Raw genomic sequence first — 14,690 nt, forward strand, 5'->3', positions numbered from 1 at the left:
ATCATTTGATGTAATTATTTAAAAAATAATTTAAAAAGAGACTGAAATGTTTTAAATAGCTTTCCATTGAGTTTTTGATATAGGTCTACTCAGTTAAAATTTGGAGCAATGATGTGTCATGTGTTTCATAAACGTCTCCAACAACTCCAGGAAAGCCCATGTCACAGTCTCTGTCTGTCCTGGTCTCCACAAACTCCATTTCCCTTCATCCTCCCTGGCCCACAACTGCACACACTTCCTCATTACCGCTCCTGATCTGCCAATCACACACACCTGCTTCCCATCAGCACACAATCACCAGACTATTTAAGCATGCCACTCACCCCCCTCAGTTGTCTGGTCTCATTGATGCATTCATGCATGAAGGACATTTCTATGTTTGTCTCCAGCGTACCTAAGGACCTTCTGTTCTGAAGGACCTTCAGTGATCTCCCTGTATTCTCCGTGCCCCAACATCTGTGTATGTCTACTTACCTAGTTTCCATTCCACCTAGTTCATATCGTCTGTTCACTTACCTGCATCACTATCATCTACCTTCTGTTTGTCAATAAACATCCATCTACGTTTACCTCTGTGTCTCCCGAGTATCTGTCCATAGGCACATGTTCTCCTCCCATCTAGTCCTGTCGACCCCAATAATACCTGACTGTATTTTCCTGAAATCTAAAGTAGCTGCCTTCCTTCCAGCTACAGCTGTTAATACCACTCCAGAGCCTTGTCACAAGATGGCCGCTTCTCCAGCCCCTGAATCCGCTCCAGTGTCTTCTCCTGAGTCCACTGCAGTGTCTTCTCCAGCCCCTGAATCAGCTCCTGTGTCTATGTCAGCCCAGGACCAGAGTCAAATGATGACTTTTGTCACAACCACTGTCCAGGGATGGCTTTAGCCCCTCAACCAGTGTCCAGGGATGGCTTTAACCCCTCAACCAGCATCAAGGATATGGCTTTAGCCCATGACCAGAGTCCAGAGATGGAGTCCCATCCCAGTCAGCTCTAGACTCCACTCCAGTCCCCAAGTCAGCTCCAGAGCCTGCTCCAGTCCCCGAGTCAGTTCCAGAACCCACTCCGGTCCCAGATTCAGCTCCAGAGCCCGCTCCAGTCCCAGATTCAGCTCCAAAGACCTCTCAAGTCCCAGAGTCAGCTCCAGAACCCTTTCCAGTCCCTGAGTCAGCTCCAGAACCCCCTCCAGTCCCAGACTCAGCTCCAGAGCCCGCTCAAGTTTACAAGCCCGCTTCAGAATCCGCTCCAGTACAGGGATGCGCAGATCCTCCCATAGAAATTTTCAGGGGTGGGGGCCATATACCTGTGGCCGTAGTGGCCAAAGCCACGGAGGTCTCTGAAGCTCCCGACCTGTTAGGTCTCCAGGGCACCCCCTCCCCCCTTTGGGAGGGGGGTACTATCACAGTCTCCATCTGTCCTGAGGCGTTTCTCAAAACCAAGTTCGCAAAGTTCGAACTTGTGTCCTTAGTAGTATGGACTTGGCAAGTTCAAGTCAGGAGAACGGACTCCCAAGGACGGGAGAACACAAGTCTGGTGATTCTGCAAATGGCACAGCAGCATACTTGATAATGTCACTCAACTCGCTCTGGCTTCTCTGGTTATCTTTGAGTATATTTTAGCCAACAATAAAACAAAATGCATTATAAAACACCACTCTGCCTCTTTTCGTTTTATTTGAAAACAAACAAACAAAAACATCAATAGCCTCAAATGTGGTTCAGACACTTAAAACTACATATCATGACATAATTTAAATTGCGCAAGATTTCTCCTTTACTATTGAAGTTTGCTGGTTAGTGCGAGATGCATTCTGGGATACCTGGCTAAATCAAGTCTGCACAAGTCACCTCTCGATGCATCCTCGATAAAAGGGGCGGATTAAGAAGTACAGACAAGAACGCTGTGGCTGTGGTTTAAATAGACAGAAGCTAACAATGAAATGAGTTACAGCTGAATGCATTAATAAGGAGTCCAGACAAAGGATTATGGAAGTTGAAGTTCATGGCTGAGGGAAGGAGAGTCAAGGAAGAAGTGCCCTCTACTGGCCAACCTGAGCAATCCAGCAAGTGACAATTACTGCTGATGTCTTCAGATCTCCTGGGGCATATTCTTCGTACGTCGCTAACTCACTTAGCTGGATTTGACTGATGGCGATTTGGCATGATCTTGGATTGTTCGGTTCTTCGACGCTCATCCTAGACTTGCTGTCATAGCAACAGGTCCGTAAGCTCAAACCTGCTTGGGAGCAGGCTTATTTCATGTAAACAGGATTAGATTGCATCTTTTTAAGTGGAGGTGATGCTTAAAGTCTGTCCCAGCCACTGCTACTTTCCCACAAGAGTACCCTAATGTAAACCAGGGACAATATGATTTAAAAATAAATTTGCAAATAATACTATAATGCCGTGTAGTGTCATAATATAGACACTGACAGTTTTACTCTTTGAGAGATTCATTCGTGAGGGAATAATTACTTAATAATTTTTATTGGAGTCTTACACACATGATGTACAGATGTCTATGCCGTACATGCATTTGTGCATTTGAACCGCGACAGATAGCCTATTATGGGAGTGGCTTGATGAAGTGCAGGAGACACAGATAACTTGATCTTGACCCTTCAAAGGTAAATTAGTTGCTATTTACAACATTGAAATAAAATATTGCCTATACAAATACTAGAAATTGTGAATATAGCCTAAATAATTGGGTAATCATGTAAAAAAAAATAGTGCACATTTCATTTATCTATTATAACATTTATGTCGTTCTTCTGTCATTTATTCGCTTGGCTGTTTCGTTATAAATGTCTAGAAATTCGTCAAGTTTTTCGTCAGGTGTCTTTTCTCATTCTATGATGTCATTACTTTGCCGTCTTGACTCCAGCCAATCGCTGCATTGCTGCTCGTGGTTTCGTGTATCGATGCATCTGCCCTTTTCATGGAACACGAGAACACGCAGTAATCTTAGACAACTTAATCCAGATATTTTAATCCAATCTGCAAATTTGTTTGAACCAAATTAGCAAGAGTTCAGTTATCACGATTAGAAGATCTGGCATCTGTCAAATCATCTCAGAGGTATTAAGCGAGGTACGAAGAATATGCCCCTGCAAATTGACAATAAAGCTCATTTCACTGGGTCAACATTTTGTACTTTCAACTGTTTTTCTTATTTGCAAGAAGTAACATTACATTACTTGAATTATTTTCTTTAGTTCTTGATATATGTATTTATTTAACCCTCTACTGCACGCATTATGATACATTTATAAAATATATATATTTGACTCTTTTTCTTTTCTTAGAATGGCTTAACTTGAAGTGCTGTAAAAAAAAAAAAAAATTGGAAAAAAAAATATTATTTTAAGGTACTTTATGATATGTTGCCATATGGCAACAATGCGCAATAGTGGAAATAACTTAAAATAAGTGTAAGTGTATATAGTTAATATTTTTCTTCAGAAATGTTGTTTGTATTGAATAAATTGGTGCTATTATAAGCTTTAGCAGTAAATATAAACAACACCTTATACTTATTTTCCAACATCTTGTGCTTTTATTTATGGAATTTATTCTTTTGCTGAATAATGCATTTTATTCTTTGAATTTCATTACATTTTTTGTGAATATTATTTAAATTGCAAATGTAGACAGTTAAAAACAAATCTAATACTGTTCATCATGTATCATAAAACATTGACATAAAACCAAAAATATTGTAGTTCATGAAAATTCAACATTACGCAATCTTATGAGAGGAAGGTTATGAACATGAACCCCCCATAATCCTTAAAACTTCACCTTTTTTCTGTATGAAACTTAAAAAAGCATTTTTTTTTTTTTCAGAGGTGAGACACATGTACACATCACATTTGGTGCACTTCACCCTAACAATACACTTACAGCCACTTGCACCTGCCTTTTTGAGACACTATGATAGGCCAGTGGTTGGTCTGGGCCAGTATACTTGCTGTGGTGGCAGGTCTCCGATGTTGATTTAATCCATAATATAAATGCCATGGCAGTCCTTGACATACGATTAATCAACATTATATCACTAGCATTAATGTTGTTATTGTTACAGCTTAACAGACTGCAGCTGGCCTTTGCTAGCTAGCTAACCTATTATAATAATGCCATTCCATTATTGTGCAGTGTTGCCATATGGCAACACAGACATTTTATAGATTTACCAAAAACTAATTTCATAAAAAAAAATTTGAGTGGTGAATATGTCATCATACCTTACCTGAGATGATGTTAACAATTTTTTTTTGTGAATGTAACATGGGCGGGTCCTTGTTTGTTACTGAGGTTTTAATTTGCTTTCAGCAACTACATACAAGAGAAGGCAGTCTGTCCGAAAATCGCGCCACAGAAAAAAATTGCATGTCATGTGACTTAACCAAAGCACATCATTGGCTAAACTAAGGTCTTCTCTTACCAAAAAAAAACAAAAAAAAAAACGAGAATGTTCTGTTAAAGAGGCAAGGAAATGAACACAAAGTGTATGTTGCCATATGGCTACACTATGCGGTAGAGGGTTAAATGAAGAAGCAGTATAACATTAGGATTAGCAATAAAACTAATGTATGAAATAGCATTGGTTACTTTACCATGAATAGACAGACATGCAAATGCTTAGAAGTGCCAATTATTAAAACAAACCCAAACTGATATATTTTTGATTTTAACAAATTAGCTCCTCCCATCACAATCACATCATCAGTGAAGCTCCTCCCACTACAATTATCCAATAAATGCTGGAATATTCCCATCAGATGAGCATCAGAGCATCAGGAGGAGCTGAAATCTGCAAAGACTGAGTTTATTAAAGAGGACAGTGAGAACATGAGTGATCCAGAACACTGCAGAATGAAACACACTGAAGATACTGAAGAACAAAGAGGTTGGTGTTTATTCTTCATTCATTCATGATGCTGAACAACATTCATGTTAGAAAAATTCAAGAACTTCAGCACATTTAGATAAACAGTATAAACTGAAATGAGTACAAATGTTTGTTTTCAACAAATGGTCAGTTAAGGGAGGTTTGAGGAACATTCATATTAATTGTCAACATCAGGTCAAACTAAATTTTAACCTGTTAAATTGCAGGAGAATGATGGTGCACTAATTTGTTCTTTGTTTACATTAGTTCAAAGTTACTTTTAAATTTGAATGTAAAACGTCATTACCTCGTCTAATGATAATTGAAAGCTCAAAGCCTCAAGCTTCAGTATTTGACTTCTGTTTTATTCTGAAAATCTTATAGTGACAGAAATGTTTTGATTTGTGTCAGAAGTTATGAAAATGAAACACGAGTGAGTGAATATTTTAATATGAATTATATTATATATGAATAATATGAACCTCAGCTGCACTGAGAAAAAAACTGATGGTCGTCATGAAAGTGATTGACTAAACAATGTCCCTCGTGGCTTTAAGTTCAAAGGCGTACACATTTGGAGAAATATTGATATATTCTCATATGTTTAAGTCAAATTTCTATATAGGGTAATATTTCCAATTGAACTCATAAATGTGGCAATGTGAGTGTTATGGAGCACTAAACACTCTCATGTATTATGCCTGTTTCATTCATACCGGAAGCCAGAGGGCACCCTCGAGCAAAAAGTCAGAGAGTTGAGACTTTCATTAATCATATGACAGTTTGAATAGTAAAGCTCATTTAAATATTTCTTTTTTCAAGAAGGGCATTCAATGCAATTTCAAAGAAGGTGAAGTGAGAAGTTTAAACAAAAAACAGTGTGAACAGAGAGTCATCAGTAATTTCATTAATGACAAAAGAATTATAATTAGACAAAAGAATTATAATTAGAGCCATAACCAAGCCGGAGAGCTGTGAATGTGTGCAGGAGAGACTGAAGCTGAATGGGGCAGTTTGAACCACAAAACAATAGAGACACTGCATAGATGCTTAGAGGATGATAATAAACATCAGTTAGCATTTTAGATGGCTTTAGAACATGGCTTTAGCTGCAGTGTATTTCTGAAACAAGTCCAAATTTATTGTCATATTATTAAAATAATTAATTCTGACTTTACAATAAACTGCCAGTTGTTGTCTTTCAGATGAGACCATACTTATTTTACATATTTTTTTTTTTTTATCTGGTTCACAGTTTGCAACAACCTTACAAGGATTTTAGACATTTTCAATATAGTTTATATAATTCTTTTTTTTTTTTTTTTTTTTTTTTTACAAACAAAAATTCAAAAGTATACAATCTACTCCACCTGACTGAAAAAAAAGCATGCGTTCTTTAGGTCAGCTGACGTATCAATCTTCTGTTGGTCACAAACCTTCACATGATACATATTTTCAGGTCAGAGTTTACCAAACTTTAACATGGGAAAACTCACTTGAGCTTGTGTTTCTGGTGTCCCAGATTCACATGCGTATGAATGGAAGTCAGTGGAAGGAAAAGTCTAGTGTGACGTTTAAAGGGTTAGTTCAGACAAAAATGAAAATAATAGCCGCCTTTTCACCATCGGGCTGAATGTTTCTCAATGCGTAACCATTCCATTCAATGCCGATCCAGTCGAGCTGGTACGGTTATGGTTCAATTTCCACTGTGGGGCTGATATAGGGCCACTCTTTAGAATGTAATACAAAAGCGTCAGCCATTGCCTTGGTAACGCAACGGTTTACTGATGATATGATATGTAAATAATGACTGCGTAATGTCGGATGATCAGATATTTCTTTTATTATTAATTTGTGTTTACGTTGCTCAAATAGAGTGCTTAGCCAGCTACAGAGAAACTGGTAGCTAGGCAACAGACAAGTGACCAATTATGAGCGGCGACGTCACTTCACGGATTCTACCAGAACAATTCATTCAGCAAAATTAGACAACCGTGTAGATAATTCATGGCCGAGAACGGTTTGTAATCGTGCTGTACCAGGCTGAAGTGGAAACACAACTGTTTTGTACCATTCTAAGAACCGTTCGGCCTGACGGTGAAAAAGCGGCTTATGTCATTTTTTACTAAGCCTCATGTCGTTCTACACCCGTAGGACCTTTATTAACATTATAAAGCAGGGAGAATAATTTTGTGCACCAAAAAAACTAAATAACGACTTTTTTTAACAATATCTAGTGATGGACGGTCTCAAAACACTGTTTCGAATCTTTTCTTTCGTATCAGCGGTTCTGGCCACTGTTACACACACAATGCCAGAGTGAATGTCTGTTTATCACAGCTGACGTGCAACAAAATGCTTCATTTATTTGCTTCAAATCTCCTTCTTCTGGGCTCGAAATAAACTTTTTTTACTTGGTAGCACAGGTGCTCCCAACAAAAAGTTACATTTCAGCTTTGACATATTTAAATCTGCATATTTGTGATAAAAGCATTTTTTTACCTTTATAAAGGGCTTTTTTATTTTATAAATGATATGCTTCATCTTTCATTTTAAATTCCTAAATTTTATCAACAATTTCCAGAATTATAAGACAGTATGGGGCTGTTACCAATTAAACACTGAAAAAATAAAACTGCATTAAAAAATGTTATGAGATTTTTTTTAAATAAATGAATATATAAATATGAAATGTTGGAAAGAATGATATTTTCAAATATGAAATGTTGGAAAGAATGATATTTTTAAAAATGAAACTAAACCATTATGTAAACATTACTAAATGTTGCTGCGAGATGCACAATGGCTCTACTGTGATCTTTGTTTTGGAACTATTTTCGCAGCTAAAACAGAAAAAATTCAATATTGAGCATTAAATGTAAGTGATTTAATTTGAACTACTGGTTTATTCAACTGTTGCATTAAATCAGTCACGTTTTCAATCATGGTGGAAGACTCTTCTTGGTTGTGTATAAATATAAAAATGCCACATTTTAAATTTTTACAGCAGTTGGCTATGTTAACTGAGTTTGTGTGTGCTGTGATCATTGGTTTTCATTTCTTATCGAGACGCTGTGCAACCTTGATAACGTCAGTACATATACATTATATAATTATTTCAATCACCACTTATAATAAATGCAATAAAATCAGTCATTCTCACGTTTTGGTGACTTTTTTTAAGTGTGTTTGAATGAATCGTTTGAAGTGTTAACGTCAAGCCCTGCTGTAACTGTTCATCTTCTCTCTTCAGCTCTTTACATTTTCCTTTACATTATTTATTTTATATTAATTACATTATTAACCAGCCTTAAGTCTGCTTTGAACTTAAGAACATAAATGTAAAGTTTAACTGGTGATGTGATAGAACGGTGGATTGGTCATTGTATCAGCTCACAACAGGCACATAGTAATTACTGAACGTTTTGTAGAGAAATGCACTCGCACAAATGCTCCCAAATATATTTGGAGGTCACAATCAACAACATTATAGCTACGCTCTTTTTTTCTTCCATTTTAGAGAGTGAAGAATTAAGTGAAGTGAATGAAAATCATCATGTCAAACCTGGAGAAAAACCTTTGATTCACTCAAAGACATTTTTAAAGAAAAGAAGAGCCAATAAATCTACAACTTGCACTCAGTGTGGAAAGAGATTCACAGAAAATCATAATCTTGAGATTCACATGAGAATCCACACTGGAGAAAGACCATTCACATGTGATCAATGTGAAAGAGCTTCACAATCAAACAAAGCCTTGATGTTCACATGAGAGTTCATACTGGTGAGAAGCCATTCACATGTGATCAGTGTGGGAAAACATTTTCAGTGGCATTATCCCTGAAAATACACTTGAGAGTTCATACGAAGGAGAAACCATATTCATGTTCTGTGTGTGAAAAGAGTTTTTCACAGCTGGCAAATTTAAAAGCACATCAGAAAATACACACTGGTGTGAGAGAGTACATGTGCTTTGAGTGTGAGAAGACTTTTATTTCAGTGAGCCATTTAAAACTGCACCAGAGAATTCACACTGGAGAAAAACCTTACAAGTGTTCACACTGTGACAAGAGATTCAGTGATTCATCAACTCTAAAAAGACACGAGAGGATCCACACTGGAGAAAAACCTTACAAGTGTTCACACTGTGATAAGAGATTCTGTGATTCATCATCTCTAAAAAGACATGAGAGGATCCACACAGGAAAAAAACTTACAAGTGTTAACACTGTGGCAAGAGATTTAATAAGTCAGAAAATCTGAAAACACATGAGAAGATCCACAGCAGAAAGAAGCCACACACATAAGACTGGAGAATCTGGAAGATAGGGCTACTCTCTGAGAACACAAAGGAAATTAACATTTGAACTCCTACTTGTAAAATTATTATCCCCCACTAAGATGCAATCACACAAAGTTGATAACCTCAATATTGTCTTAATATAATTCCTTTCCCTTTGCCCCTCTTCACCCATCTCTTCTGTCCCCACACTGAGATTTCCTGAAATTCACCCAAAAGTCTATAAGGTTTAATGTGGACAATTACCATACAGCACATGTTTGGTATCATTTGAAATGTCTCAGTGTGACTGGTAAAAAGGTATCATTACCACAGAAAATCAAAGGTAAGGTTGTAAGAGTTTAGAGATATTTTGCTTTCTGTGGAGGGTGGGTCCTCTGCCATTTGGTCTTCAATGCAAATTGTTCCCTTGTTCACCAAAGGTGTAAACTACCCAAGTCTGGGACCTTGATTATTGCAAATTCCCATCATTAGCTCATGATTCCATTTGAAAGAAGTTTCTGTCATGGTCTGAGTATTTAAAGAGATGTTGGAGGAGATTCAAGGTATGATTATGTGGCCAGATCAGCTCGTAACGCTCAATGTCCTATAGACATTCATTTCCAAATGTATTTTCCAAATGTCAGGTATGCATCTTTTACTCTTATTTCTGAGCATTTGATGTTTTTTTTTTTTTTTTTTTCTTTTTTTAAAGATTTATTTTTTGGCGTTTTTGCCTTTATTATGATAGGACAGTGATCAGACAGGAAGCGAAGTGGGAGAGAGAGAGAGAGGGGGACGAGATCGGGAAAGGACCACGAGCCGGGACTCGAACTCGGGTCGCCCGAAGCGCATTAGCGCTACATGTCGGCACACTACCCATGAGGCCACCGGCGCTGACGAGCATTTGATGTTTTGTACTGATAATCTTTGAATTGATTTTGTAATTTGTATGACTCATAATAAATTGTTACATTTACATTTATTCTGACTTACTCCGAAATTATTGTCTCTAGTAGATTCCATTACATCCATTGTTACCGCAAATCTGCATCAGGTTAGTAACAGGATAAAGTCCAGGCCCGTATGTATAAAGTTAAAAGCTGTCACGGTTCATGAATCCGCTGTCTCATTCTGGTGTCTGTGTGATGGTGTGGGTGTGTCACCTGATTGTTTTGTGTGGGCGTCGCCGCTGATTGTTGATCAGCGGCAGCTGTGAGCTATTACCATCTGCCTATATAATGCCTTGTCTTTCGTCTCTTGTTTGTCAGATCGTTGTGTGGTGTCCGCGTGTTGTTTCCCGTGTTGCTTGTTGTGTGTTTCCCTGGACTGGACTTTGATTCGTTGCTTCCTGGTTTTCGTGTTCTCATTGGATTACTCTCTGGACTTCACTCACGGATTACTACACGGACACCTCTCTTCGGTCACCACTCATCACGGATCTTCACCGCCCATCGACGTCCCTGTGTTACCACTCTCCTGCTGACTGTCATATGTTTTTGTGTATGTTGTATCTGACTACCTTCGGTGTGAAGCTCTATTAAAGAGATTTAACTTGCATCTGCATCCTCCCTTCATAACGTGACAGAAGGATCTGACCAACATGGATGCAGCGAGTTCAGCAGCTTTAACGGAGTTCATCAACCACAGCATCTCCCGCATGGACCAGCAGCAGGAGAGCATCACTTCCACCGGACGCGCTGTCCAAGCGCTGGTAACACAGGTGTCCGAGCTCTCCCGAGAACTTCAACAACTTTGCGCTCCCACTGCACCACCCACACCGCCTGTTCCCCCCGCGTCGCTGGAGCGACGCGATCTGCTGGAACCCCGCCTTCCTGTGCCCCAGAGTTACGCCGGTGAGCCTGAGTTTTGCAGAGCCTTTTTGAATAAATGTTCCTTGCATTTTTCACTGCAGCCTCGCACCTTCGAACATGAGGAATCCAAGGTGGCGTTCGTCCTTACCCTCCTGACTGGGAAGGCGGCCTTATGGGGAACGGTGGTGTGGGAGAATCAAGACCCGTGCTGCACCTCGTTCCTGGCACTCTCCACGGAGATGAAGAGGGTGTTCGCGGACTACGCCATCAAGTTCCGCACCCTCGCGGCAGAGTGCCGATGGAACGAGGAGGCGCAGTGGGATGCGTTCCTGCATGGGCTGGCCGACCGTATCCATCGCGAGATTTACGCCCTAGATCTTCCCCAAACCTTCAACGGGCTAGTCGACCTCGCTTTACGGGTGGATTCCCGTCTCCAGAGACTGAAGTCCTTGGAAGCTCCCAGCACTAGAACGCTGGGAGCGGAGGGCCGTACGGCCAGTGTTGCTAATACGGTCGGTCCCACGTCAGATCCTGAGCCCATGCAGGTAGGGAGAGCTCGGCTTTCCCGGGAGGAGAGAGAAAGGCGGAGATCCCTGGGCTTATGCCTTTACTGCGGTGCATCTGGACACTTCCTCAGGTCTTGCCCTGTAAAAGACCAAACCCGATAGTAAACTTGAGGCTACTATCGGGCGGGATCTCCGCTGAGAAGTCCTCACCATCCACCCTTCTCCCGGTAAGACTGAGATGGGCAACTCACAACGTCACCTGCGAGGCACTTATTGATTCCGGGGCTGAGGGGAACTTTATGGATACCATCTTTGCACGACAGCACGAACTACCCATCTCTTCACTCCCTCACCTGATTACAGTCAACGCACTCAATGGTCAACGTCTCCCTAACATCTCTCAGACTACGGATTACGTCACCCTCATCACCTCCGGTAACCACAACGAAAGGATTCAATTCATGCTCATGGACTCACCACACGCACCTGTAGTTCTTGGACATCCCTGGCTCACTAAGCACAATCCCCGGATCGACTGGCAGCTCAACACCATCACTGAATGGAGCACTTTGTGTCACAGGTCTTGTCTTTTGTCTGCTTGTCCCACGGTGTCTGTTTCTGTGTTACAGGAGAAGGCAGCGGATTTGTCTAACGTGCCTGAGGAGTATCTGGATCTGAAGGAGGTGTTCAGTAAGTCTCGCGCTGCTTCTCTCCCTCCACACCGTCCCTATGACTGTGCTATAGATTTAGTTCCGGGTAAGTCTCCGCCTAAGGGCAAATTATACTCTCTATCTGTTCCCGAGAGGGAGGCCATGGAGAAATACATTTCTGATTCTCTAGCAGCGAAGTTCATCCGCCGTTCCTCTTCTCCAGCGGGGGCGGGGTTCTTTGTTGTGGGGAAGAAGGATGGATTTCTGCGACCTTGTATTGATTACCGAGGGCTGAACAACATCACGGTAAAGAATACTTATCCTTTGCCGTTGATGTCTTCAGCCTTTGAGAGGCTGCAGGGAGCGTCCGTTTTCACTAAATTGGACTTGAGGAACGCTTATCATTTGGTCCGCATTAGGAAGGGGGATGAATGGAAGACTGCTTTTAACACCCCCAGAGGGCACTTTGAATACTTGGTCATGCCTTTCGGGCTGTCCAACTCGCCTGCGTTCTTCCAGGCACTCGTTAATGACGTGTTGAGAGACATGGTTGATCAGTTCATATATGTCTACCTGGATGACATATTGATATTTTCGTCGTCTCTCCAGGAACATGTTCAACACGTCAGACGAGTGCTCCAGCGTCTGTTAGAGAATGGGCTTTTTGTCAAGGCGGAGAAATGCGAATTTCATGCACAATCTGTTTCCTTCCTAGGGTACATTGTTTCGTCTGAGAGAATTCGCATGGATCCTGACAAGGTTAAGGCTGTGGTGGATTGGCCAAGTCCAGATTCCTGTAAGGCCCTACAGCGGTTTCTGGGATTCGCCAATTTTTACCGGCGTTTTATTCGCAATTTCAGCCAACTAGCCGCACCTCTGACCGCCTTGACCTCCCCCAGAACGACCTTCAGGTGGTCAGATGCAGCTGAGGCTGCATTTGCCAAACTGAAGGGCCACTTCGTTTCGGCCCCCATTCTCATTGCCCCTGATCCTTTGCGTCAGTTCGTGGTGGAGGTCGATGCGTCAGAGGTGGGGGTAGGCGCAGTTCTATCCCAGCGGGCGCCCTCAGACGATAAGATGCATCCCTGCGCGTACTTTTCTCATCGTTTGTCTCCCGCTGAACGCAATTATGACATTGGTAACAGAGAGTTGTTGGCAGTCAAATTAGCGTTGGAAGAATGGCGTCATTGGTTGGAGGGGTCGGGGGTACCCTTCATCGTTTGGACTGATCACAAGAACCTAGAATATATTCGATCGGCTAAAAAACTCAACTCCAGGCAGGCTCGGTGGGCACTTTTTTTCGGACGTTTTGATTTTGCTCTATCGTACCGCCCGGGCTCCAAAAACATCAAGCCCGATTCTTTTTCTCGTATTTTTGATCCATCCGAGCGCCCGTCTACTCCCGAGTGTATTCTTCCTGAGACATTAGTAGTCTCCACTCTTACATGGGAGGTCGAATCGAAGGTCCTGGCGGCCTTAGAAGGGGTAACGCCTCCGTCCGGGTGCCCACCGAACCGTTTGTTTGTGCCGGAGGGGTTAAGGTCCTGCATCATCAAGTGGGGTCATTGTTCCAACGTGGCTTGTCATCCAGGGGTTAATCGAACCAGATTTTTGGTTAAGCAACGATTCTGGTGGCCTGCTATGGCTCGGGACTTCCGCAGTTTTGTTTTGGCTTGCTCGGTTTGTGCCACTGGTAAGACGTCCAACCGCCCTCCAGATGGGTTGCTCCAACCGCTGTAGGTCCCTTCGAGACCCTGGTCCCACATCGCACTAGATTTTGTCACCGCCCTCCCACCCTCCCAGGGGTACACGGTCGTTTTGACCGTAGTGGACCGGTTCTCGAAGGCGACCCATTTCATTCCCTTGACCAAATTGCCCCCTGCCAAGGAGACAGCGGTTACTGTCGTAGACCACATCTTTCAGTTACATGGCCTCCCGGTAGATGTGGTGTCCGACAGGGGTCCCCAGTTTGTGTCCAAATTTTGGCAGGAGTTTTGTAGACTGCTGGGCACGACGGCTAGTCTTTCCTCTCGGTTCCATCCCCAGACCAATGGACAGACAGAGAGAGCCAACCAAGATTTAGAGCGTATGTTGCGATGTTTGGCGTCCAAGAATCTTTCCTCCTGGAGCCAACAGCTCTCTATGATTGAGTACGCACACAATTCGTTACCAGTGTCTTCTACGGGCCTCTCTCCGTTCGAATGCAGTTTAGGTTACCAGCCACCTGTGTTTCCCAGTCTGGAATCCGAAGTCGCAGTCCCCTCTGCTCACGCCTTTGTCCAGAGGTGCCACCGCACTTGGAACAGAGCCCGCGAGACTCTGTTGCAAGTGAGGGCGCGCACCAAGGCTAGGACTGATCGCCACCGGTCACAGCCTCCCGTATACGTCGTGGGTCAAAAAGTGTGGCTTTCTACCAAGAACATTCCGCTCCGTTCCGTTGCCAATAAGTTAGCTCCCAAATTCATTGGCCCGTTTCCTGTCACTAAAATTATTAGCCCAGTGGCAGTCCGACTCAAATTGCCTCCGGCGTACAGGAGGATTCATCCCGCCT

The 14,690-nt window shown here is 42.0% G+C and overlaps 1 pseudogene; it reads left to right on the forward strand.

Annotated features, from left to right (window-relative positions):
* Positions 1-14,690, forward strand: part of LOC137003321 (uncharacterized) — a 56,401-nt pseudogene that overhangs the window by 15,155 nt on the left and 26,556 nt on the right.

Source organism: Chanodichthys erythropterus, chromosome 3, assembly GCF_024489055.1.
Source record: "Chanodichthys erythropterus isolate Z2021 chromosome 3, ASM2448905v1, whole genome shotgun sequence".
NCBI classification, from domain to species: domain Eukaryota; kingdom Metazoa; phylum Chordata; class Actinopteri; order Cypriniformes; family Xenocyprididae; genus Chanodichthys; species Chanodichthys erythropterus.